At 39.2% G+C, this 25,116-nt stretch overlaps 1 pseudogene; it reads left to right on the plus strand.

The window, feature by feature from the left end:
• Positions 1-25,116, plus strand: part of LOC140913602 (E3 SUMO-protein ligase ZBED1-like) — a 69,611-nt pseudogene that overhangs the window by 33,063 nt on the left and 11,432 nt on the right.

Here is a 25,116-nt window from a genome sequence, read left to right on the forward strand (position 1 = left end):
TTACAGTTTTGAAATAGGTAAGTATCTATCTCTTCCCCAGATAAAATTTTGAAATACTCTTTATTAATAATTTTGAATTTAATGGAAAACTTTTATTTTGATCTTGTCTTAGTAGATGGATATCAGGATACATGAATTCTAGCTGTTCAGGGAGATCAGACATTTGTGTCTCAGGATTACAAAGCCTTCCAAAGGTGTTCCCACCAGTTTGAGGTGATCATCATTCCCTTTAATCTCTTTCAGTATTTGGTCTATACCTATCCACTTTTCTATGGTATACAAAGCCATCCATTCAATCCTTCAGTGACAATTTATTTTAATTGAAACTGCTGGTTGGATATGACTTTGGCCTTCTCCATGTTCATTTTTAGACCAACCCTTGTGCTTTCTCATGGAAATGCTTTAATCATAATTTCCCACTTTGTGTGAGAGATCAAAACACTGTTAGCTGCATAGCTCAAATTATATTTTTCTCAGCAGGCCTGGAGAATTCTAAAAATATTATTTTATTTTAAACTGAAAGTGAATTTAATGCTTGTGAAGGTGCTTGAAGATGAAAGCCTTCCAATCTGCTTGAGCAGGCATTGGCACAGGAGTGAGGCAGGTGGGGGTAGAATTTCTCTCTGGTGGTAAAGGGTGTTGAGAGACAAAGGTTTTAAACCGTCTTGGTCTGATGAGTTATGAGGGTGAAGAATGTACGTTTAAATGTATCTCAAGGGAGACTGGAGTTTGAGATGGACATCATTTGGTATGGAAATTACTTCAGACTAAAATAGAAATAAGTAAATAAATATTTTCCTAATAGTCTATATATAAAGAGGCAGCAGTAATGCAAGTATGAGTTAACATGGACCTTGCAGACCCCACTTTTAAGGTTGAATAGGTAGAATTTGGTCTCCATGATCAGTTATTCCTCAGTGTCTCTACTGAGATTTCCAACAAAAGTGGATAATGATTTCTGTTCAGTAGACCCTTGTCCATTGAGAACTGCACTAAGGTTGAATCATTTTCAAATACACCAGCAAAACGTAGCCTTTTATATAGTAATGGCTTTCCTTCAATACTAACCAGGGCTGCATTTGGATTAGTGAATTAGAAGTGAAAAAGCGGCTAAATGGCTTATGCAGAGCAGGTTAGAAAACAGAATCAGTCCCATTCTATCTGGCGTTGTGAAATCTGCGTTCATTCCAAATTGGAACAAAAACGCAAAACTCTGAAAAATTGAAATGTGGAATGGAAAGTCCCAAAAAATTAAATTTGAAAATGTGGAGTAATTAAGTTGTGATACTGTCAAAGCATGTTAATATAAAATATTAAATATAAATACATTATTATAATTATAATAATTTTAACATTTCCAAACAAAATCAAGAAAGATTCATTTTGACATTTCCCTCCTCAAACTCAACACATTCCCACAAACTGTTGATTTCAACAAAACTGGATTTTCCAATGGAAAACTGTTCCATTATTTTTTTGACCAGCTTAGGCCCAGCATTGACTTCTCTGAAACCAATCCAGTTTTTGAAAAAAACTACTTTCTTCATCCCACCAGCTGCCATACTCCTGTGTCCTCCAAATTGCAAAAAAGAGCTTTAGTTCATGAGTGTTACTTATATTTTAACTGTCCATTGACTCATGAGGTGTATGGAGAGCACTTTGTAAATAGTATATGTGGCCAAATAATGCCACATTTACTAAAGAAAACTATCATCAAATTCAATGGGAGTTTTGGATGGTGAGGATTTCCTATTAACACAGTATATCTTTATGCCTTACTCCCCATTCTATTTGGATCATCTTGGTTTTGGTGAATGTCCCGAACAAAACATTCCTATCAGTGTGGATGCCCAAAGCATATACATATATGTTTATAAATCTATTTTTATGACAGCCTTTGCTTAACTCTATTCATGAACACAAGACATCATGGCTAGTTTGCAACCATATTCTCAATCAATGATTCTGAAATGGATTTTCTTTCATAGCTCAGTGCAGTTAAGTCTTTAATATGAGCCTAGTATCAGTGCCATTGTTAGGTATTTGGTGACATGCCTGTAGATATATAGTCCTTAAAGTCTTTTTACGCCTTTCTTATGAAGCATGAATGAGGGGGGGAGTTTAAAAGAGATAAGAATGATGATAATACAACACACAGAGAACAAAGCAAAGCTTACTCTCTCTTTTATCGGTTTGCAAGGAGAGGAACAAAAGAGCTCCAGGAGTGTGATTTCAAGGAGAGGAACAAAAGAGCTCCAGGAGTGTGATTTATTTATTATTATTATTATTTTATTACAGAAAATTAAATGGAGAATCCACTGAGTCTCAGAACAAATATTTTTATTGATTTACCTTTTCTCCTTACTCATTGTGATCTTCCAGTAACGGAGCATGAAGATATTTGCTCTCATTTCTCATTGGCTCAACAAACCAGCCATCTCCTCAAACTAGTTCTAACAAACTCGGGACCCCTTCAAAGCCCAGACAAGAATATTAATTTTTCATTGTTGGAATAGCTATTTGGAATGTGTTTCAGATTGTCCCTGGACTCTTTTTTTTTCTTTCATTTTATCTGCAGGAATACACTGGTCCTTCAGAGTTATTTTTTTTAAAAAATGTTACTGAGCTGGAACTATTCTGTAATGCTAAGTCATAGCACTGGATCTGATAGTAAAATTAGGACCAGGTCTTGCCTTTAGAGAAAGTCAAATTCTGGTTACTTTATTCATTCATGTTACTACATCACAGTCTGACCCAACAACATACTACCAGTGAGGATTGCTGTTGAAGATCCCTGTCCAAGAACAGATAGGCCCTGCCCAGCTAGAAATAACATGAGAACATAAGAATGGCCATACTGGGTCAGACCAAAGGTTCATCTAGCCCATTATCCTGTCTTCCGACAGTGGCCAATGCCAGGTGCCCCAGAGAGAATGAAGAGAACCAATAATCATCAAGTGATCCATCCCCTGTCACTCATTCCCAGTTTCTGGCAAACAGGCTAGGAACACCATCCCTTCCCATCCTGGATAATAGCGATTGATGGAGCTATCCTCCATGAACTTATTTAGTTCTTTTTTGAACCCTGTTGTAGTCTTGGCCTTCACAGCATCCTCTGGCAAAGAATTCCACAGGTTGACTGTGTGTTGTGTGAAAAATACTTCCTTTTGTTTGTTTTAAACCCGCTGCCTATTCATTTCACTTGGTGATGCCTAGTTCTTGTATTATGAGAAGGATTAAATAACACTTCCTTATTTACTTCTCCACACCAGTCATGATTTTATATACCTCAATCATATCCACTTTAGTCATCTCTTTTCCAAGCTGAAAAGTCCCAGTCTTATTAATCTCTCCTCATACCGTTCCATACTCCTAATAATTTTTGTTGCCCTGTTCTGAACCCTTTCCAATATGTCTTTTTTTGAGATGGGGCAATCACATCTGCACACAGTATTCAAGATGTGGGCATACCATGGATTTATATAGAGGCAACATGATATTTTCTGTCTTATTACCTATCCCTTTCTTAATGATTCCCAGCATTCTGTTCGCTTTTTTGACTGCCGCACATTGATTGGATGTTTTCAGAGAACTATCCACAATGACTCCAAGACCTTTTTCTCAAGTGGTAACATCTAATTTATACCACATCATTTTATATGTATAGTTGGGATTATGTTTTCCAATGTGCATTACTTTGCATTTATCAACATTGAATTTCATCCGCCATTTTGTTGCCCAGTCAACCAGTTCTGTGAGGTCCTTTTGTAGCTCTTCGCAGTCTGCCTGGGACTTAACTATCTTGAGTAGTTTTGTATCATCTGCAAATTTTGTCACCTCACTGTTTATACCTTTTTCTGAAAATCCACTGGATCACCCTTGTCCATATGCTTGTTGACCCCATCAAAGAATTCTAGTAGATTGGTGAGGTATGATTTCCCTTTACAAAAACCATGTTGATGTCTTCCACAACAAATTATGTTAATCTATGTGTCTGACAATTTTGTTCTTTACTATAGTTTCAACCAGTTTGCCCAGTACTGAAGTCAGGCTTACCAGACTGTAATTGCTATGATCACCTCTAAAGCCCTTTTTAAAAGTGGTGTCACATTGGCTATTCTCCAGTCATAGTAGATACCCAACAGCAGATCAGGAGCCAACCTTCTAGGCTGTGTGTGTGTATATTATATATATGGTGGACGGTTTATGCTGAGGGATGTAGAAGGAACAATTAGCATGTTATTGGGGTGAGAGGCCATCAGGGTAGGAAACTGCTAAGATGAGAATACCTTGGTAGGACACTTATGGGCCAGTCTCTGTGGCATGGAGGCAGGTCAGAGCTGACAGTGTGATTAGCCTGTGGTGGGAGACACCAGAAGGTATCAGAATTAAATAACATCCTTTTTTCTTTTTGAGGGTGGGAGTCTTAAAACTGAGGAAGGATGGATGATTGTACCATTGGGTATTATAGCATCTTTAATTCTTCTCTCTGGTAATTCTGTGACAGAGGAACTTGTGGGGTAGGGATGCAGAGTCCATAGAAGTGGATACTTATGTCAGCACTACTCACTGGGAAGAAGACACAATGAGTATAAAGTAATCAGAAGGATTTTTGTTTTGAGTGGGACAGCACTCTAGGGTTTGAAAAGTGAGTTGTGAAAAGTAAGCAGAGTGGGTGGCATATAAAGAGGGTATTGGTATCTGAGTTTGTTTTTTTTTCCAGTCAGCCACAAGGCTCATTAGTTAGGCACAGACTGCAGCAGCTGCTTCCCTTCAATGGCCACTGTCTATGGTAGGACAATACTGCCGTATGCTGGGAATATGGACGCCCAGGAGGCAGGTATAGTTATGGGGGTCTGATTCCTTGATCCCTTTTGTAGTTGGCAGGGGGAGAGCAGGTAATGCATGTATAAGAAGAGCATGGAAACCAAGAGGAACAAGATGTTTAATTTCTGTTCCCTTCCCTCTTATCCCCTCAGAAGGTTATGTTGTCAGGAGACAAGAAATCTGACCTTCTGTGCATGATAATTAATTCTTGATCAGTGGGAAAACAAACAAACAAAATATTAATCAGTTATGATTTAATAGAACATGAGACTCCCTCCACCCTCCAAAAATTACTGTGTTTTACCAAAAGCTACCTGGTGAGATTCTTCCATCCCACTGAATGGCACCTTATCCCAGGGGAGGAATGAGGCTATTCAACATTCTAGAAGTTAACATTATTTTTCTTTAGGGACAAGGCTTTTCTTTTATGCATACTTTGTTTGTAAACTTAAAAAAAATTACAAAGTCATATGAATATAGAATCATATTAATACAGGCTCTGTTTTACACTTATAACCTCACTGCTTACGGAGGGAAACCTTCCATTTTCTGTGTGAAGTCTGCTTGAGTGGGCAAGAGTTAAAAGTGGAGAACATGGCCATAAAAAGAGAGACTTTTGAAAAATAGCTGAAACATTTACTGTCAGCATAGTGCACAAAATGACTATATTTGGAAACAATTGGACATTTTTCCATAGGAGATTTTGGGTGCTGACTAGAAATAAAATGTCATTCATCCTCCATTCCAAGTGCAGGGGTAGGATAACCAATATGGCAGTGTTATCAGAGCTGGTATCACAAAATTACATGCCTGGAGATTACATGAAAAACAGGTTTAGTTTGTACCCCTTGCCACTCGTATTATAACTACATCTCAAGAATGGAATTTCTTTTCTTGTTATACTTTCTTATCAAGAGACTGAGGTGTCAAATATGTAGGAACAGAAGACTCTTTAGGAACAGTAAAAGGCCAGGTAGCCTGATGTGCCTGCCCTTTAAATGCAATGCTCAATAAAATATATGCCACACAGATAGTAACAGCCCGTACTTTCTGTCCTATATTGCAACTGGATGGTGATTCTACTGTGGCCCAATGGTTTTAGTAGGATACTGGGATTCAGGATTTCTGTGTTCTCTTCCCAGCCCTGTCTGTTTGTGACCTTGAATAAATCACAACTTTTCTTGTGCTTTTATAATTTCACCACCTGTAAAACTATTATTATGTAATAATCACAGCATCATGGAAACTGGAGTTGGAAAAAACTGATTTGCTCATCATACATACCCTACACTCTAGTATTAAACTTTAGAAAAGGGTTTTAAAATAAAAAAAGAGGAAGCAGGATAAATAACTAAACTGAAGAACAATGATATTAAAATCTTTCAGTTCAGCAGGGAGGCTACTTCAGTAATTATAACACAGGCATAGAAGTTCTACAAAAAAGGAATTATGAAGGAAAGAAACAAACAGTATGATAATGTTACTCCTTTTGTTCCAAGAGGTTAGCCAAGATCTTCTGGGCTGTTCCAGTTAGGAAAAGAAATTGATGATGGAATCAGGCATTTCTCTGATGCAATCTTGTTTACTTACAAAGAATGTACAATGTCCTGTTTCCCTGAACACAACAGGAATCAAACAAGAACCAGTATCACAGTTCCAAGTTAACGTACTTAAAGGAAATGTTTTTTCCCCAGACAGCACATATCCCAAAAGCTCTCTGACTTTATCTCACAGCCACATTCCTGGCACTTCTTGTGACTGCATCTTTACCTTTTTTCTGCTCCTACTTCTCTGGTATTCTCTCCTGCTTCTCTGTGTTTCTGCCTTTCTCTCTCTTTCACACACACACAAACCTCCAGAAAACAATAGTCAGTGAACCCCTCTGTCCACATGTGTCTTGCATGTGTCTTTGTTTTGGGTGGTGACATGCACCTGTGTTTGGGTGGAGGCCTCTATGGTTTCAGTTACCTTGTTTCATGGAGAAGCTTAACTGTTTTTTACAACTACCCTGAATGAAGTCTGTTGGTTATTCCCAACCCATAACAGTAAAATGGTCAGAACAATGTGATTATTTGGGCCAGGCAGATATCCTTCAGAAATTGGAAAACAAGCCTTACCTGGAATATTTTGTTGAGCTCTGGTCACTTGGGTGCTTCTGAGTTCCTATTCACAATACAAGAAAATGGGGTCAGTCAAAGAAATTTAAATGCAGCAGGGTAAAAACCCTGATAAACGAATACATACATTGTGCATAACTAACCCGTGGAACTCATTATCACAATATAAGATTGAGGCCAATAATTTAGTAGAGGATTAAAATGTATATAGATAATAGAGATAATGTATATAGATAATAAATAATGAATATAAACCCTTATTCTTCAGTGCATAAAAGTACCTTTGACAAGGGATAGGCAAAAGCTTCCCCTATCAGCAACTTAGCCCATAACTGTTCATTGCTGAGTTCCTTGCACCTTGCTCTATTTTATTGTCACCATATCTGTTTGGGCAGAGTTTTGTTGGGATGGGACTAGTTCAACTCATACACCAATTTACAGGAGTTGTACTGTAAGCCAGTATAAGAGACAGTAACACAGCCCTAAAATCTTCCTCCCAGTCCAGTCCAGTCCTGTTTCAACATGACCTTCATCTCAGGAGTTTTAACACTTATTCTGTACAAAACATCAAATAAATAAAATAATAATAATTATAATAATTAATAATAAATAATCATAACCTACATAGAATTTTTAATCCAAAGCTCTCAAAATATTTTGCAAAGATAGTATTATCCCTTTTGATCGGAGCAGTTAGCCAAAATTCAGAGTATTGCAGTAGGAATCAAACAAATAACAAGAGACAGTTTCATTTCTTACATCTCCAAGCCCAGCCAGCACTCTGCACTAAAAGCTCTCTCTTCGCTTTTTCCTTGTGGTCATGCTACAAGTGCTTCCCTGGCTATCTCTGGTGCTTCCTTGCTTCTTTCTTGCCTGCTTCTGTGGGGTTTCTGCTGCTTCTCTCTCTGACACCCAAACCTCCCTCAAGCAATACTCAGCCCACCTGTGGAGGCCCTCCACACACACAGCTCATATTCCTGACTGGCCTTTTATGTGTTTTGGGAATTGGCTGCTATTGTTTCAGCCCTCTTATTCCATATAGGATCTTCATTGATTCTTAATATTTATCCTGAATGAAGGGTGATTAGTTCACCCACCAGCTTCAACAAGGTTTCACCAGCACCTGGCATAACAGCAGGTAAAACTGCAATATCCTATTTTGCAGTGGAGAAAACTGAGGCACTGAAATGTTAAGCCCAACATTGCAAAGTCAGGTGGAGGAAGCAGTAAGAACAGAACCCAGGAGTCTTGTCTCTGTTTCCATTTCCTCTTCTGTAAAATCGGTATTGTAATATTTTCTACTACACGGGCTATACTGCAAGACTTCCCAGAATCCCCTTTTTCTATGCTCCTGTGAAGGCAACTGCTGTGAAGCTTACTTCAGTGGTGCATGTGTGTCTACAGAGTCCCTTCACTGGTGCATGCGTGTCTACTGAGTCCCTCTGTATCTTCCTACATCCAGCTTCTGCAGTGTATGTGCAACATTTCTACTGTGTTTGGCCACTTTGTGGCCATGTAGCAATATCTGTGTGGGGAATGTATGGTGCCACGTTTCAGCTCTGCTTTGTGACCGTGAAATTATTCGGCTTCTGGAAAATCTTCCATAGGAGATGGTTATTCTAAGAGTTGGAGGGTTATCTGTTTTTAATTCACTACGGAGCTTCAATCTCAGGAGTTACAAAACAGCATTTCAGCAGAGGACACTAAAGTACTTAGAGGAGATGTTGTGAAGCTAGTCCACCTTTCAATCCATTTATCAAAAGTACTTCCTGTTCTGATTTTTTAGTAGGTGAGACAATAATGCAAATTGAGTCAAGAAAGTTAATCTTCATCTGACTATTTTAATACATAAAAGATTCCTATAAAATAAATTCTGACCCATTAGCTTTTGCCAATTATTGCCAAATTATAGGGCACATACAGAGTAGATATATATTACTGCTCATTATAAACCTCCTGAAAATGGATATTTATAGTAGAATTATTGGCACAGCCTTAACTCAAGCCCTGTGAATAGTGATGCTAGAATACAGTAAATGCTGCAAGTCAAACTCTGGTACAGCAAGCTAGTTTATTTTCTAGGCTCTATTCCCATAGATTTATTTTATGGGAATCACTTAATAAGCTCATTATCTACAGGCAACTGTTAATAGTCAAAGCATGGTAACTTTCAGGTTCTATTAAGCCTGAAACACATAGGCACCGTAATCTTTCTCAATCACTCTCCCTTTCCTTTAAATATGTAAATTATCTTTTATTAAAAGCATATGTAACTATTAATTAAGTAATGACTTCAGCTGGTTTTGTGATGATCTTCTCTTTATTCTTTAGTGTAGCCCCCTCGCAGATAAACTACAGGGAGGATATATATTTTAAAGTGGGGAGGATTTCATTTAGTCTCTGACTTTAAACTATTTCAAGCCCTTTTATATACCTTGATACCCGTGCATAACATTGTAGGTGTGTTGTCAGAAGATAATATATGGGAGAAGAAAAATCCATCCATGGAGAAAATGTTTTCTGTCTCTTACACTTAGTGATGAATATTAGTAATTTCTCCCCTTCCCATTGAAGCATCTAGTGGGAGGGACAGAAAGGGGGCACCAGCTAAAAGGGGGGCACGTGACCTCCCCACGTGACCTCCCCACCCACCACATGACCCCCTCACATGACTCCTCCCCGCCATGCTCCCTATGTGACAGCCCGCCATGCTCTCCCTGTCCCCTCCCCATCCCATGTTACCTGGTGGGAGGGCGGACTCTGCTCCAGTCCCCCTGGCATCTCCCAGGCAGCCTTCGGCCATGCTGCCTTCCTGGATTGTTCCAGGCAAGCAGTGTGGCTGGAGGTTGCCTGGGAGCGTGCAACTGCTGCGTGCCACTCCAGGCAGCATGACCAGAAGAGGAGACTGGAAGAGGAGAGGCTCTGGCCCCGCTTCTTCTCTCCTGGCTCTGGCTCTGGCTCTGGCCCTGCCCCTTCATCTTCCCAGCTTCTGGACTTGTCACCCCCCAACATTTTGGGGAAGGTCATGTGACCTTAGATTAAGAGAATCTAACCGTGGGTCACCATGGGGCCCCCACAAAGTTATTTTAAAATCACCTGAACACATTCCAAAACATTTTATCCACAAATACATTTCTCACTGGTTTTGAACAAAGTACTTGTATAAAAATGTATCTTCTGATCCCAATAGGATGTTTTCTTTGTTTTGCATCAGGAAATTATTCTTATTTTGTTTAAAGTAATGCAATGAAAAATAAAGTACCGAGTTTATTTAATATGATGAACTGTTCACTACTGCAAAACAAGAGCTATTTTTGATAACCCAGCCTATAGTATTTGTATTGGTCTAGCAAGCATTCAGAAGTACTGTTGTTTGGAAGTTGTTTTCCCCTATAATTATAAGCAGTACAGACCTGGGTCTTTATTGGTCAAAGTGAAATCAGAGTTTTATACTTTTGTAATTATATTGGCTTCTGTAGAGTTACTCCTGACTCACACTGGTATAAATTAGATTACAAAAATTTCTTTTTTCATGTGGACTTAGATTCTGGAGCAAAAGGATAGAGGCCACCAGAGAAAGTATTGGCTTACCAAGCCACTGCATAATGTCCCTATCTGATTCATTTAAAACTCTAGGCATGAAATTTTGGTCCCATAGAAATCAATGGTAGTTTTGTCATTGATTTAACTGCGGCCAGGATTTCACTGATAAAATCTACTATCTGCTGCCATTTTGTGTTCAGTTCAGATGTGGCACAAACTCTCTTGGAGAGCTGACTTTTTTTTTTTTATTGTGTGTTTCTTTTTTAGATTAGATTCTCTTAATCTAAAATAAAAGTCATTCAGATTGAAAGTCTACATTTGGCTTTGTGTACAAAAAAATCCAGAAAAAACTGACAATCTCCTTTCTATTTTGTTTCCTTGTATTTGCTGCTGGGAATGGGATTGACTAGATAATGCAATTGGAAGGGGAGAGGCAGGCAATAACTGAATATAAGAGAGCAAGGAAGAAGACAAGAGTGGCAAATCCTGCAAGAAAGAAAAAACAGTGAAGATAGCCAGAATTTGGAGCCCTGGGAGCATAGATGATGACTGGCAGATGATTGCAATTGAGAACAGAAGACCAGAAGACTTTCAGCCAGAAAGAACAGAATGGGGAAGGCCTGAAAATCACACCAGGAAGAGTCAGGTCTCCGTGAATGAGGACTCCCTACTAAAAAGAACAGAGGGGCCTGTCACCAAAGTGATCCAGAGAACAGAAGGGTGTTTTGTCTGCTGGAAGCTAAGATACAGGATGTGGACCTGAGCTGGAAGAGGATCCTAATGGGAGTAGGAAAGAATTCAATTGATTATCCTTCACATGGAAACAAATGATACTGCTAGATTTTCACTGGGATGCATCAAGGAAGACTACTCCAGGAAGAAATGGAAGCTCAGGTGATCTTCAGTGGGATTCTACTAGAGGAGGAGAGCAAAGGTGAGACAAAATTATGATGGTCAACAGATGTCTCATGCAATGGTGCTAGATAGAGGCCTCTGGAATGTTTGACTGCTGGGAGGCATTCATGGACAGAAGACTATTCTCATGGATGAACTCCACCTGAATAAGGAGGGAATAGACTTCTGCAATGAAGGTTGGTACAACTGATTAAAAGAGCTTTTAACTAGGAATTCAGGGGAGAGGGTTGAGAGGTGCTCAGGTAATCTCCACACCTGATTCTAATATTGATTGGGAAGAAAATCAAGTAAAAAAGGATAAAGCAATACGGAAAAGAACAGAAGGTACGAGAATGGACAACAAGGGAAAATATAGTGGCAATTACAATGACAGTAACAGTCAGGTAGGCGATACTGGCAGTATAATAACTGGCACCTATCCTGGTAAGGAATCTGGGGAGACCAAGTAAAAATTTTAAAAAGGAGCCTGGGTAACAAAATGAGGGAACTAGAGCTACTGGTGCAAGAAGTGAAAATAGATATTAGAGGGATAATAGAAACATGGTGAATAACAGTCATGACTGGAATACAGGTATTGAAAGGTATGCACTGTTCAGGAAAGAGAAGTAAAGGTAAGGGTGATGGAGTAGTATTATGTATCAATGACAAGGTAGATTATAGAAATTAAGAGTGATGGAATGGATAAAATGGAATCTATTTGGGTTAAAAACACTGGGGGGAAATGATAGCAGAGGCTTCACTAAGATAGTGCTTGGGGAATGCTACAGACCCCCAGGATCTGATCTGGATTGGGATAGAGATCTCTATTGTAGCTAATTAAATAAATAGTACTGGGCATTGTGCAATTATGAGAGACTTTAATTTACCAGATATAGATAGGAGGACAAATGCTACTCACAATTATATGGCCCAGATATTTCTGGATGTGATAGCTAACAGATTTCTTCACCAAATAGTCACTGAGCCAACAAGAGGTGATGCCATTTTAGATTTAATATTGGTAAATAGTGAGGACCTCATAAAAGAACTGGTTGTAGAAGATAACCTTGGTTTGAGTAGTCATGATTAATTCTGTTTAACTTAAACTGGGGTCCCTGATTCCAAAAGGGCAAACTTAAAACAAGTATAGGAATTGTTATGTAAAGCCTCCGCTCAATCCAGTAGAATGTGATTATAAGATTTGTAACTTTTCAGTCATTGCTAGTATGATCATTAAGTTCTGTAACCTTTTGCAAACTTTGTAACTTTGCTGCAGTTTCCACGGTATGCATCCGATGAAGTGAGCTGTAGCTCACGAAAACTCATGCTCAAATAAATTGGTTAGTCTCTAAGGTGCCACAAGTACTCCTTTTCTTTTTGCGAATACAGACTAACATGGCTGTTACTCTGAAATTTGTAACTTTAGTGATTGTTAGCATAACCTTTTAAATTCTGTAACTTTTGCAAGCTTTGTAATCTTTTCAGTTACCACTTGTATGAACCTCCAAGCTTTGCAATATTCCATCACGCGATCAGAGAGAGTGTGAAAAAGGGAGTGTGTGTGGAAGATAAGGGAGTGTGAACAAGGGAGTGTATGTGGGACTGGGTGGAGAGGAACTGCAAAGAGAAAAGAGCCCAGAGACAGGAGCCAGGTGTGTCTTATATAATCTGCCCTGAGAAGGCAATCACGGAGTGCTGTAAAGAAAAGAAGAACCTAGTATGCATGAAAGGCACAAGGTCTGGGAATGCTTCTCGGTGATGGACACAGCAGGAAAAACTCAGTGTATGTGACAGGAGCCACCCAGTTCCAGCAAAAGGAAGAAGGCATGCGCACAAGCCCCCTGCTTCTTGACCTGCTCGCTGACCTGGATTCATGACCGCAGGCGGACACACCAAATCTACTATGCTTCGGCTTCTCAGCTTCCTCTGCTGTCTCCAGTAACTCTCTGCCTCTGTGAGTATGTAGGTGCATGAGGGTATGAATGCAGTGAATGTGTGCATGCATGAATAAGCTCCATCCCTTTTCTGTTTGATCCAATAGTGGCATTTAATAAAACCAATATAAGTGTAACCCTGGGTTGATTTCTAGGGAAAATGAGGTAACAGGAATTAGTTAGGGAAATTGACTGGACTGAAGAACAAGGATCTGAACATGGAGGTGGCTTGGAATTATTTCTAGTCAAAGTTGCAGAAACTATCTAGATCCTGCAGCCCAAGCATGGGGGAAAATCTTATAGGGAAGTGTTACAGAACAAACTGGATGAAGAAGCATCTCAAACAGGTTATTAAGACAAAGAAGATAGCCAGCAAGGAATGCAAGAGGGGATGGATCAGTAAGAAGATACTTCCTGGAGGTCAGAAAGTATGGGAAAAAATGAGAATTGACAAAAGCCAAGCAGAGCTGGACTTTGCAAAGGAAATGAAAAACAATCATAATAGGTTTGTTAGCCATACGAATAAGCAGAAAGTAAGGAAAGAAGTGGGACTTCTAAACACTGAGGATGAGGTGCAGATTGAAGTATCTAGGTATGGCCCAACACCTGAACAAATACTTTGCCTCAGTTTTTGATAAGGGTCATGAGGAGCTTGGGGGAAATGGCAGGGTGGCTAATGGGAACAAGGGTATGGAAGCGGAAATTACCACATCCAAGATGAAAGCCAAACTCAAACAACTTAAAGGAATTGACGCATGAAATTTCAAGCCCAACAGCAAGGATTTTTAATGAAACCCCAAAGTTAATGGACAAACTCTATGACTGGAGAATTGCAAATATAGTGTGTGTTGTTGTGGTTCAAATACAAGACAGCACAAAGCTTTAAGCAAGAAAGCAGGCTGGTCTGCCAACGGGCTGGTCCTGTCAGCTTTCCACCTTCTCCTTTATTCTTTCTCTCCCCCCGCGCATTACATTCTCCAACAGATAAAAGGAATACACTGGCTTTGTTTAACATTCTTATTTACCAATTTCTATCTACCGCATTCCTTGCTCTCGGGCCTTGAGCCCAGTCCTGGGAGGCTTCCCACGGTTCATGTCATCTGGGCGAGATTCCAAGGTTCATGCCCTTGAGAGGAGCCGTGTGTGCACTGCTCCTACACAACACTCTGGGTGTGCCCTGAATGTTGCCAAGTGCATGAACCTTGTATGAATGCTACAGTGTGTGTGTGTATATATATATATATATATATTTAAGAAAGTGGGAAAAAGTGATCCATGCAACTACAGGTCCATTAGTTTGACCTCAACTGTATGCAAGATTTTAGAACAAATTTGGAAAGGGACAGTATTTAAAAACATACAGGTAAATGGTAACTGGAATAAAATACAACATGGTTTTACAAAAAGTAGATCATTCAAGACCAACCTGATTTTATTTTTTTTAAGAAGCTAACCAGTTTTCTAGACAGTGGAAATGCAGTAGATCTTATCTACCTGGATTTCAGTAAACCATTTGAGACAGTTCTACGTGGGAAATTATTAGTTAAATTGGAGAAGATGGAGATTAATATGAGACTTTAAAGGTAGGAAGGGACTGGTTAAAGGGGAGACTGAAATCAGTCATGCTGAAAGGTGAACTGTCAGTCTGGAGTGAGATTAATAGTGGAGTTCCTCAGGAATAAGTCTTGGAACAAATCTTATTTAACATTTTCCTTATTGACCTTGGCACACAAAGTAGGAGTACGCCAAAAAAAAATAATTAAAAAAAATTGCGGATGGTACAAAGCTGGAAGGTATTGCCAATGTGGAGGAGGACCGGAACATCATACAAGAAGATTCGGACAACCTTGAAAACTGGACTAATAGAAATTGGATTAAATTTAATAGTGTGAAGTGCAAGGGCATGTACTTTGGAACATTTTTTGCTATTAGATGGGAATTTATCAGTTGGAAGAGAGAGGAAGAAAAAGACATGGGTGAACTGGTCGATCACAGGATGATTAGGTACTGCCAATGTGATGCAGTCATGAAAAATGTTAATGCAATCCTAAAATGCATCAGGTGAGGTATTTTCTGTAGAGATAGGGAAGTGTGATTACCATTCAAGGCACTGGTGAGACCTCAAGTGGAATGCTGTGTGCAATTTTGGCCTCCCATGTTTAAGAAAGATGAATTCCAACTGAAACAGGTGCAGAGAAGGCTTCTAGGATGATCAGAGGAATTGAGACCCTGCCTTATGAGAAGAGACTTAAGGAGCTGGACATGTTTAGCCTAACAAAATTATCTTAACCAGCTCACCACTGTTAGGCAGAGCAACCTCCTTGCAAAAAACTATAAAAGGTCTTTTGAACAAAATTGAGTCAGAGAGAATGCTACCTACATGGTATTGTTTCATCAGTAACATTGTTCAGAGAACTGCTGCAATCTAAAAACATCTTTAGGCAGGTTCTAATTAGTTCAATAAACTGATGTCACGAAAATCTTTACCAGGGACTTTTTCCCACCATTCCTACTGAGATTTACATTCTATCAAATAGAGACCAGTTTTCATCTACAGAAGTCATTACCCATTTTTCTTAGTCTACATTAAAGGCAAATTTGAGGCTTTAAGATTTCTGTTTCCTCGTGATATTTTTATGAAGATGCAGCGGAGAGAGATCTAGATTTTAAAGGTTTGTGTACGTTGGCCAAGTAGCACCAGTCAATCTTAATCTTTGACTCTCTGTGCTCCTATTCAAATAATTCCTGTGCAGGTCACTTAGAGGACAAAAAAGTCTTCAGACACACATTGCATCTGATTCTAATCTGTGACAGCACAAAAATATTCTTCATTAAACTGTAGAAAAGCAGGAATGCCAGCTAATTGCTTTCTACTATTTTTTTTTCTTTTTAAGTCTCCATGATAGATCTGAGAGGAGGAGTGGGGGGGGGGGGGCGACACACCATTAGAGTTTTAGACCATATCTGTATTTTTTTAAATGATCTGCCCTGTCTTTAGCAGCTGTAACAAGCCAAGTGTCCTACACTGGAGTAGTAAATACAAGGAGCTGACTGCTCAACATTGGCCTTCTTTTAGAAGAATCTGGGTATTTTTCCCCTCCCAGTTTCAATTTTAATTTAAATAGTTATCTGGGAATCATTAGTTCTATTTCAAAACGAGTAATTTCACAGGAGCATTATAAGTGTACAAATACATATGGTGCTCTTAGAGTAAATTTGAATTCCACCACTTTCCAATCCGACTCTGAGTCATAAACTTTTTTTTTCTTTTTAATTGAATGAAAGAAAACTCATCACGCTCTAAATATCAAGCATATGGGAAAGGCGAGAAAAGGGATAGATACAGGAGTATACCTACAAAAGATTCCTTCAGGTGAGTTTCCATTTTTATTCAACCCTGCTCCATTTGAAGCAATTCTTTCTAGAGACTTTAAACTCAGTGTTGGGTGGATAGTCAAAAGAATATTTTGAACAGTGGGGGGGTGGAGAGAAAGAAAGAAATGTGATATATACATAGTAGTTTGACAACTTTGAAGATGTGTTAGTGAGAAAGTGAGCTCTTTTCTCCCTTTTTGATTTTATACATAGTTACTACATAAAGTCTATGTAGAAAGGACAGTTCTTCTTTAAACGTTCTCCTCTGAAGAAAGACATAGATAAAATATGTCAGGCTGTACACTGTTCCCTTCCTTTAAAACAGAACTGGTGAATTTTAGCTTTTGTTAGTTAATGTGGAATAATCTTTTTTTTTCTTTTTTTCTTATTCTTCTGGTGGAGTTGCAGGTGCTTCACCCAACAGTTGAAGAGTAGAATCCACTGTGATGTTCAGTATGGACAATGCTATGAGCAAAACTACTTATTAAATCTAAAATACTAATTTAAATAACTTAGGGTTGGATTCTTATTAGCAGAGCTGAGACAGACTAGATTGAAGTAAGGTGGGGGTGGCTATCAGAGATTCAGCTGTATTTCCCTGATCCCATACCACCCAGCCTCATCTGAGTAGTGCCAAGTGGACATAGTGGACTGAGACTGCAACACTTTGATTAATCTTGTCTTTAGAACTAAGATTCTAGAAATACCAAATTGAAGATTGTTCTGAACATGTTCAGATGATCATAATGGGCCAAAAGTATTCAGCACACTTTTTGATCATGTCTATCTAAACTTTCCACCATGTTCTAAAACCCCCACCGCTCTCTCTCTCTCTATATGTATAAAATAATAATAAAAAAAGACTGCACCTCCCCTTGTCCTTGGAGTGTTCTTTGTTGCACTTAAAAAAATCTGAGCCCTAAACAAAAAAAAGCATGGGTATCCAGGTACAACTGGGAGAGCTAATTGTGCAAGGAAGAAACAGAGTAAAACAGGATATAGTCACATGCTAAAACATCACATCAAAAAGCCCCTCACACACAACCAGGCTCCTAAAGCTGGAAGCATGAACTAATTCCTTTTGAATACTAATGCATTACACTTGCAAAAAGAGTTAGGCCAAGTAGACCTTAGTTTCCTCAGTTAATGGCTTATGGTTTGGAAGACAGCAAGGTAGGGAAATACTTATCCTTCCAGAGAGTAAAAGTTACTCATGCTGCAAGGAAAAAAAAATCATAACCGAAAACAAATCAAAACAGGGGTGGAATCCTCAACTTTAAAGGTCATTTACTTTGAATTTTGTACTGAGCACATAAAGGGTTTGAAAACCAGCATGAATAGACCTCTGTTTCAAGGAGAATATTCTCAGTGAAATTAGGAAACCTGACTTCCATCTCAACAAGTTTGCCCCTGTGTATGCTCAGGACTTTAAAGCATCCTTGAACTTGTTAAGAATTCAGTGTACCACTGAGGGCCCTCATTTAGGCTGTATTTCAGGAAGTATATATCTTGTGGTTTTTAAACATTAAAATACAGGCTGAAATTCCTTATCATGTGCCAACTAAGAGCTCCCTTTGAAAACCTGGAGAACCAGCATTTTAAATCAGTGTCGTTGATTGAATAGAAGTTGCTCGTGGTTGTATTAATTCCATCTCAGAAGGATGAACATTTCTCTGGATCTGTCCTAACTGATTTCCTGATTGCAATTTTTCACTGTAATCCAGATGATTAAAAAGAATATTTTAAATCTTCCTTTAAGTCAAGCCCCAATGTACAAAGGCCTCAGTAGGATAGGGCCTGGATAGAATTCTTTTCATATCAGACCTGTGGACTGTACAATTCTAGGTATTTACTATGGCTGAGAAACCTCTAGCAAAACTCATATATGGAAGGAGACGAAGCATTTTCAACAAAGGGCCTTCAGCTCTAGAACCTTCTATAGATAAAGATTCAGATGCAATCCTACTTCACTACTCTTAGAGCTCAATTTAAGATCTTCTGCCAATAAAGGAGGCCTCACCAAGGTTGTTGACATTTTCCTTACCCAACATATTTTCAAAAAAATCCCAAACAATAAAACAACACAGCATCATTGAGGGAGGGAAGGAGAAATAGTAGCTAGTGACTGAATTGCATAGTACTGAGGGTTTACAGCATACAGTGACTTCACTTCTGAAAATAACATTGTCATTGGCCAGCAACTACCTCTCTTCGAATCAATGATATGTGCCTTGGTTCTATAGTTGTAGATATTTAGTGCAGTTTTCCCATTTTTGTTACTTAATTAACTCTAATGTTTATGTTGGATGGATGAACTGGGTGAGGTGAAAGGAAGCAATTTAAACTCTTTTTTTTTTAAAAAAGAGCCTGTTAAAAAAATTAAAAACAATCTGTTTCTGTTCAATTTGTTTCTCTTTGTTTTCATCCAGTTGTCTTCTTTTTGCTCTCAACAGGTATCAGAAGTGCAAGTAACAAAATACCATGCAAGACACTGTTCTCTTATCAAAGAGGTTGGGTTAACTGTCCAAGCATTTAACTGTTACATCTTTGGAACTGTGGAACACATTGGGGAACAATTAATTACCTCAGCCTTCTAAATCCAAGAGGCAAAATTACTGACAAGGCTTGTTAATAAATTTACAAGAGTGATGTTAGACTTTGAGCAAAAGTCCTCTGAAAACATATGTTTGGAGAAGATAAGAAAATACTGATATTGGGGTCAGGTCACATTGCACCTCATAACTTCCCTATTCAAATATGCTGAATCATGTTACTGAAATATGAAGAATTGCTGAATGTTAAAAATAAGAGTTTTGTTAGTTTAATGTAATAGTTTATAAATATGGATAGTTATGATGGGTACGGCTTATGTCCAGGCCCTAGGCTAGCTTCTTCCTGGCACAAGTGTTGTCTTGCTAATCTCTTTCTCTTACATAAACTTGTTTAGGTAATATTTATTGCTGACAGAACAAAGGTGATGGTTAGTTATTGTCCTGGAGAATTTAAATACCAGCTGGTATAATAGACACACAAAACATCATGGTAAAAGCCTCTATCTTGGGAAAATCAGGTGTACGGTGACAAAGACATAATGGCATCAAAACAGTGTAGACAATGAAAGTTATGGTAGGTTTCAGAGTAGACTCGAGTGTACATATTGTACAGGTTATGTAAGATACAATGCTTAGTGTTGATTGAGGAAAACTATTGAATATATAAGGTGAAAACGTATAAGAAACAAGTGAACAAGAGCCCAAGTCGGAGAAATACCAGACCAGATACTGAAGAAATGAGACTGAAGGACCATACCAGAAAGGGACTGAGAGCATAGGTGTCGACTTGTAGGTGCTCCATCCCTGGAGCACCCACAGGAAAAAAAGAGTGGGTGATCAGCACCCACTGGCAGTCCCATGGATCAGTGCCTCCCCCTCCCCGCGGCAGCACCTCCAACCCACCGTGATCAGATGTTCATCAGTATGCAGGAGACATTGGGGAGGATGAGGGGAGGAGCAGGAAGAGGCAGGTGGTAGGGGTTTGGGGGAAGGGGTGGAGTGGAGTGGGGGAGGACCTGGGGCAGAGCAGGAAGATTCACCCCAGGAAGTCAGCACCTATGACTGAGGCACTCATCATGAAATACAGGAGCGCTTCCTGGTACCAAGTAGTTGGCAAACTTGGACCCCACCTGTTTTGCTTTATCTGTTTAGTCTCTGTCATAAACATATAATCAGAAACTATGTGACAATAAATCTGTCTGAAAATTTATAAATAAAGATGAAAATTGGTTGCACTTAATTTGGGTGGACTCATGACTCAGTTTCCTACCTTACACTCCTTACAAAATGTAACAGTCACATATCACACAGGGACTCAAAAAAAAAAAAAAGGAAAGAAAAAGAAAAAGGAAAACCAACCTCCTTTCTTCTATTCTTATTATTGTAACAAACTTGTGGTTACCTCTACAGACCCAAAGACAGAGAACTGAGCAATTCTGAATCTATTAATCAGAAGCCCCCATCCCATCCCAGTCCCTACCATATTCACACAAACACAAAACAAGCCCGTCCGGCACATAGTTACCAGAACTGCAGGAGTATTCTTAGTTTTGGGTCATTTCTCATTCCTCACTAGTTTTCCCCGCAGACCAGTTAACATTATCCTAAACTTTTACTCTATTTTTGTATCTTTTCACAAACTTTACTTCACAACCAATGCAATATTTATTAAGGGGTTAGAAGGCCCTGCCTGCACGAGGTGCCTTGTTTGGAAGGATATGTAAAATAATATTATAGTTTACATCTTCAAAGTACTATTCAAACATTAATTAATTAAAACCAAGGTCCTGACCACTTGTTGTCATTAAAGAGCCTTAGTACTTTCTACAAGAGTTGGAACATTAGCCTCAGGCTCCTGGCCAAATTCCAAGCATGTAATTACATTCTACCCACCTAAATTTCCATGGCAATTGCCACTAGATACATTGTTTTTCTGTTTCTGTCCTGAACTGTAGTACCATCTAGCTATTAACTGCTTAAAGACTGACACTTTACATTCCAAAGGTGGCTGCATTTCCCTGATTGATGAAGGCATCCCATTACATATAGTATTGATGTAAGATTTGGGATTTTTGGATTAAAATAAGGTACTATGTCAGCCAGTTATTAATTTTAATTATTTTCGTATGCAAAAAAATCTGATATTTATTCCCAGTCTACCTCCTAACACATGTCAAAAAGGAAATTTGTGTTTACTTTTTTTTTAATAATTCACGTATAGTAGAATTATATAAGCAGGTGAGACTATGAACTGTGGCAACAGTTGATCATCTTATGAATAGGACTGGGCATTGAAGCGGTTTGTGTAATGGATCAAGAGACTTTTAAATATAAACAACTCTTTCTTTTTTTAATCCCTCACTCCCTGAAGTTTCTGATTTAGCAAGAGAGAAAATAAGTGCACTGAGGCTATGTACAACATAGAATATATTTTAAAGACTTTTCATGTGAACTGTGTTCCAGAGTTAATTAAGAAGCAGAAGAGGGACATAATTTGAGTCATAGACAAGGCGGAGAAAATTTCAGAGTCCAGGAGGTAGAGAAATACAGGAGTTTTATTTCATCTGGCTAAAGATATAGAAAAGAGGGCTTTTGCAATGAAAAATAGCAAGACTGTACTATGTGTATGTAGTAAGGATGTGACACAGGAATTCTTCTAAGTAAGCTTTGTTTCCTGTCCCCAGTCATATGATGTATGTCAGACTTACACAAGGTCAAGAAGCTGTCATGTGACAGGGATCAGTGCCCCACCTCCCCCCGTTTAAATAGTTTCTTCTTTATTGTAGGATCTGGGGTGGGGTCACCTCTCCACCCCCCCCCCCCCCCCCAGGAGAGGGGGGCTCAGCTGCTCAGCCATGGGGTGCACTCCTGGAGTGCTGACTGACTCCAGTGGCTAGGAAAGGAGGCTGGTGCAAGAGGAGGGAATGTGGAGAGGCAAGGGGATCAGATGCAACCATGCTTCAGAGGCGCACAATCTGGGTTTGCCATGTTGTGAACTGAGCCCATGAGACAAAATAGATAGAAAGCTGGCTAGATCATCAGGCTCAACGGGTAGTGATCAATGGCTCCATGTCTAGTTGGCAGCCAGTATCAAGGGAAGTGCCCCAAGGGTCAATCCTGGGGCCAGTTTTGTTCAATATCTTTATTAATGATCTGGAGGATGGAGTGGATTGCACCTTCAGCAAGTTTGCAGATGACACTAAACTGGGAGGAGTGGTAGATACGCTGGAGGGTAGGGATAGGATACAGAGGGACCTAGACAAATTAGAGGATTGGGCCAAAAGAAATCTGATGAGGTTCAACAAGGACAAGGACAAAGTCATGCACTTAGGAAGGAAGAATCCCACGCACTGCTACAGACTAGGGACTGAGTGGCTAGGCAGCAGTTCTGCAGAAAAGGACCTAGGGGTTACAGTGGATGAGAAACTGGATATGAGTTAAGAGTGTGCCCTTGTTGCCAAGAAGGCTAATGGCGTTTTGGGCTGTATAAGTAGGAGCTTTGCCAGCAGATCAAGGGATGCGATCATTCCCCTCTATTCGACATTGTTGAGGCCTCTCTGGAGTACTGTGTCCAGTTTTGGGCCCCACACTACAAGAAGGATGTGGAAAAATTGGAAAGAGTCCAGCGGAGGGCAACAAAAATGAATAGGGGGCAGGAGCACATGGCTTATGAGGAGCAGCTGAGGGAACTGGGATTATTTAGTCTTCAGAAGAGAAGAATGAGAGGGGATTTGTTAGGTGCTTTCAATTACCTGAAAGGATGGATCTAGACTGGAAAGGATAGATCAAGAGAATGGATCTAGACTGTTCTCAGTGGTACCAGATGATAGAATAAGGAGCAATGGTCTCAAGTTGCAGTGGGGGAGGTTTAGGTTGGGTATTAGGAAAAACTGTTTCACTAGGAGGGTGGTGAAGCACTGGAATGGGTTGCCTAGGGAGGTGGTGGAATCTCCTTCCTTAGAGGTTTTTAAGGTCAGGCTTGACAAAGCCCTGGATGGGATGATTTAGTTGGGGATTGGTCCTACTTTGAGCAGGGGGTTGGACTAGATGACCTCCTAAGGTCCCTTCCAACCCTGATATTCTATGATTCTATGAAATCCAGAGTTTTAAAACCAAGGGCAGCAATTTTAATCTGGGTCTTGAAATAAATGTGGAGCCAGCAGAGTATTTTGAGGATAGAAATGATGCTATTGCACTTCTTAGTACATGTACAGCTTTATGGGCAGCAGCTTTATGAACACGCTGTGGTGTCACGAAAACTCCATCAGGAAGTTGGAGAGAAAAGAGATGGGATAGCCAAAACACGTCAAGTATATAGACCTGATTGTCCTCACAGATGCACTAGAGTAAATCAGGATGTCCATCTTAGTCATCATAATAGGGAGAGGAGTACTATACCCTCTACATTGTTGCCATTTGGAAAGCTAAATGGAACATTGCATTAATGTGCAATATATGAACTACAAGAAGAAATCTTCAATAATTTAGTCAAATAGCTGGAACAAAATGGGAATAGAAATGCTTGACAGCATCCACTGCTTTATAGTATATGAATGTGTTCACAACATCATTATTTTAGTTTGTTTCAAAATGTTATTGACAAAGCAATAAAGCATACAGTATCTCTGCTAAACACACACAGCAAATTAGTTGAGACAATGCTTTGGTTCTGGAGCTATACCCATAAGATTATGCAAGATTGACCTGCATATTAGTCACTGAGCATACAAGCAGCACTAAATATTGAAAGTACGGCTGTCAAGTGATTAAAAAATTAATCGTGATTAATCACACAATTAATTGCACTGTTCAACATTAATAGAATACCATTTCTTTAAATATTTTTGATTATATATATATATATTTCAATTACAACACAGAATCCAAAGTGTACAGTACTCACTTTATATTATTTTTTATTAAAAGTATTTGCACTGTAAAAAAAAAACAAAAGAAATCGTATTTTTCAATTCACCTGATACAAGTACCCTAGTGTGATCTCTTTATTATAAAAGTTGAACTTACAAACATAGAATTATGTACAAAAAACCTGCATTCAAAAATAAAACAATGTAAAATTTTAGAGCCTGCAAGTCCACTCAGTCCTACTTCTTGTTTAGCCAATCACACAGACAAACAAGTTTTTTGATATTTGCAGGAGATAATGCTGCCTGCTTCTTGTTTACAGTGTCACCTGAAAGTGAGAACAGGTATTCTCATGGCACTGTTGTAGCCAGCGTCGCAAGATATTTACGTGCCAGATGCGCTAAAGATTCATATGTCCCCTTATGCTTCAACCACCATTCTAGGGGACATGCCTCCATGCTAGGGATGGGTTCTGCTCGATAACAGAACACAAAGCAGTGTGGACTGATGCATGTTAATTTTCTTTATCTGAGTCAGATGCCACAAGCAGAAGGTTGATTTTCTCTTTTGGTGGTTTGGGCTCTGTAGTTTCCGCATCGGAGTGTTGCTCTTTTAAGACTTCTGAAAGCATGTTCCTCACCCTGTCCCTCTCAGATTTTGGAAGGCACTTCAGATTCTTAAACCTTGGGTTGAATTCTGTACAACTATCTTTAGAAATCTCCATTGGTACCTTCTTTGTGTTTCATTAAATATGCAGCTAAAGTGTTCTTAAAATGAAGAACATGTGCTGGGTCATCATCCAAGACTGCTGTAACATGAAATATATGGCAAAATGCCAGTGAAACAGAGTAGGGGACATACAATTCTCCCTCAGGGAGTTCAGTCACAAATTTAAGCAATGCATTATTTTTTTAAATGAGCATCATCAGCTTGGAAGCATGTCCTTTGGAATGGTGGCCAAAGCACGAAGGGGCATACGCATATTTAGCATATCTGGCACGTAAATAT

The sequence above is a fragment of the Lepidochelys kempii genome, chromosome 6 (genome assembly GCF_965140265.1).
Source record: "Lepidochelys kempii isolate rLepKem1 chromosome 6, rLepKem1.hap2, whole genome shotgun sequence".
NCBI classification, from domain to species: domain Eukaryota; kingdom Metazoa; phylum Chordata; order Testudines; family Cheloniidae; genus Lepidochelys; species Lepidochelys kempii.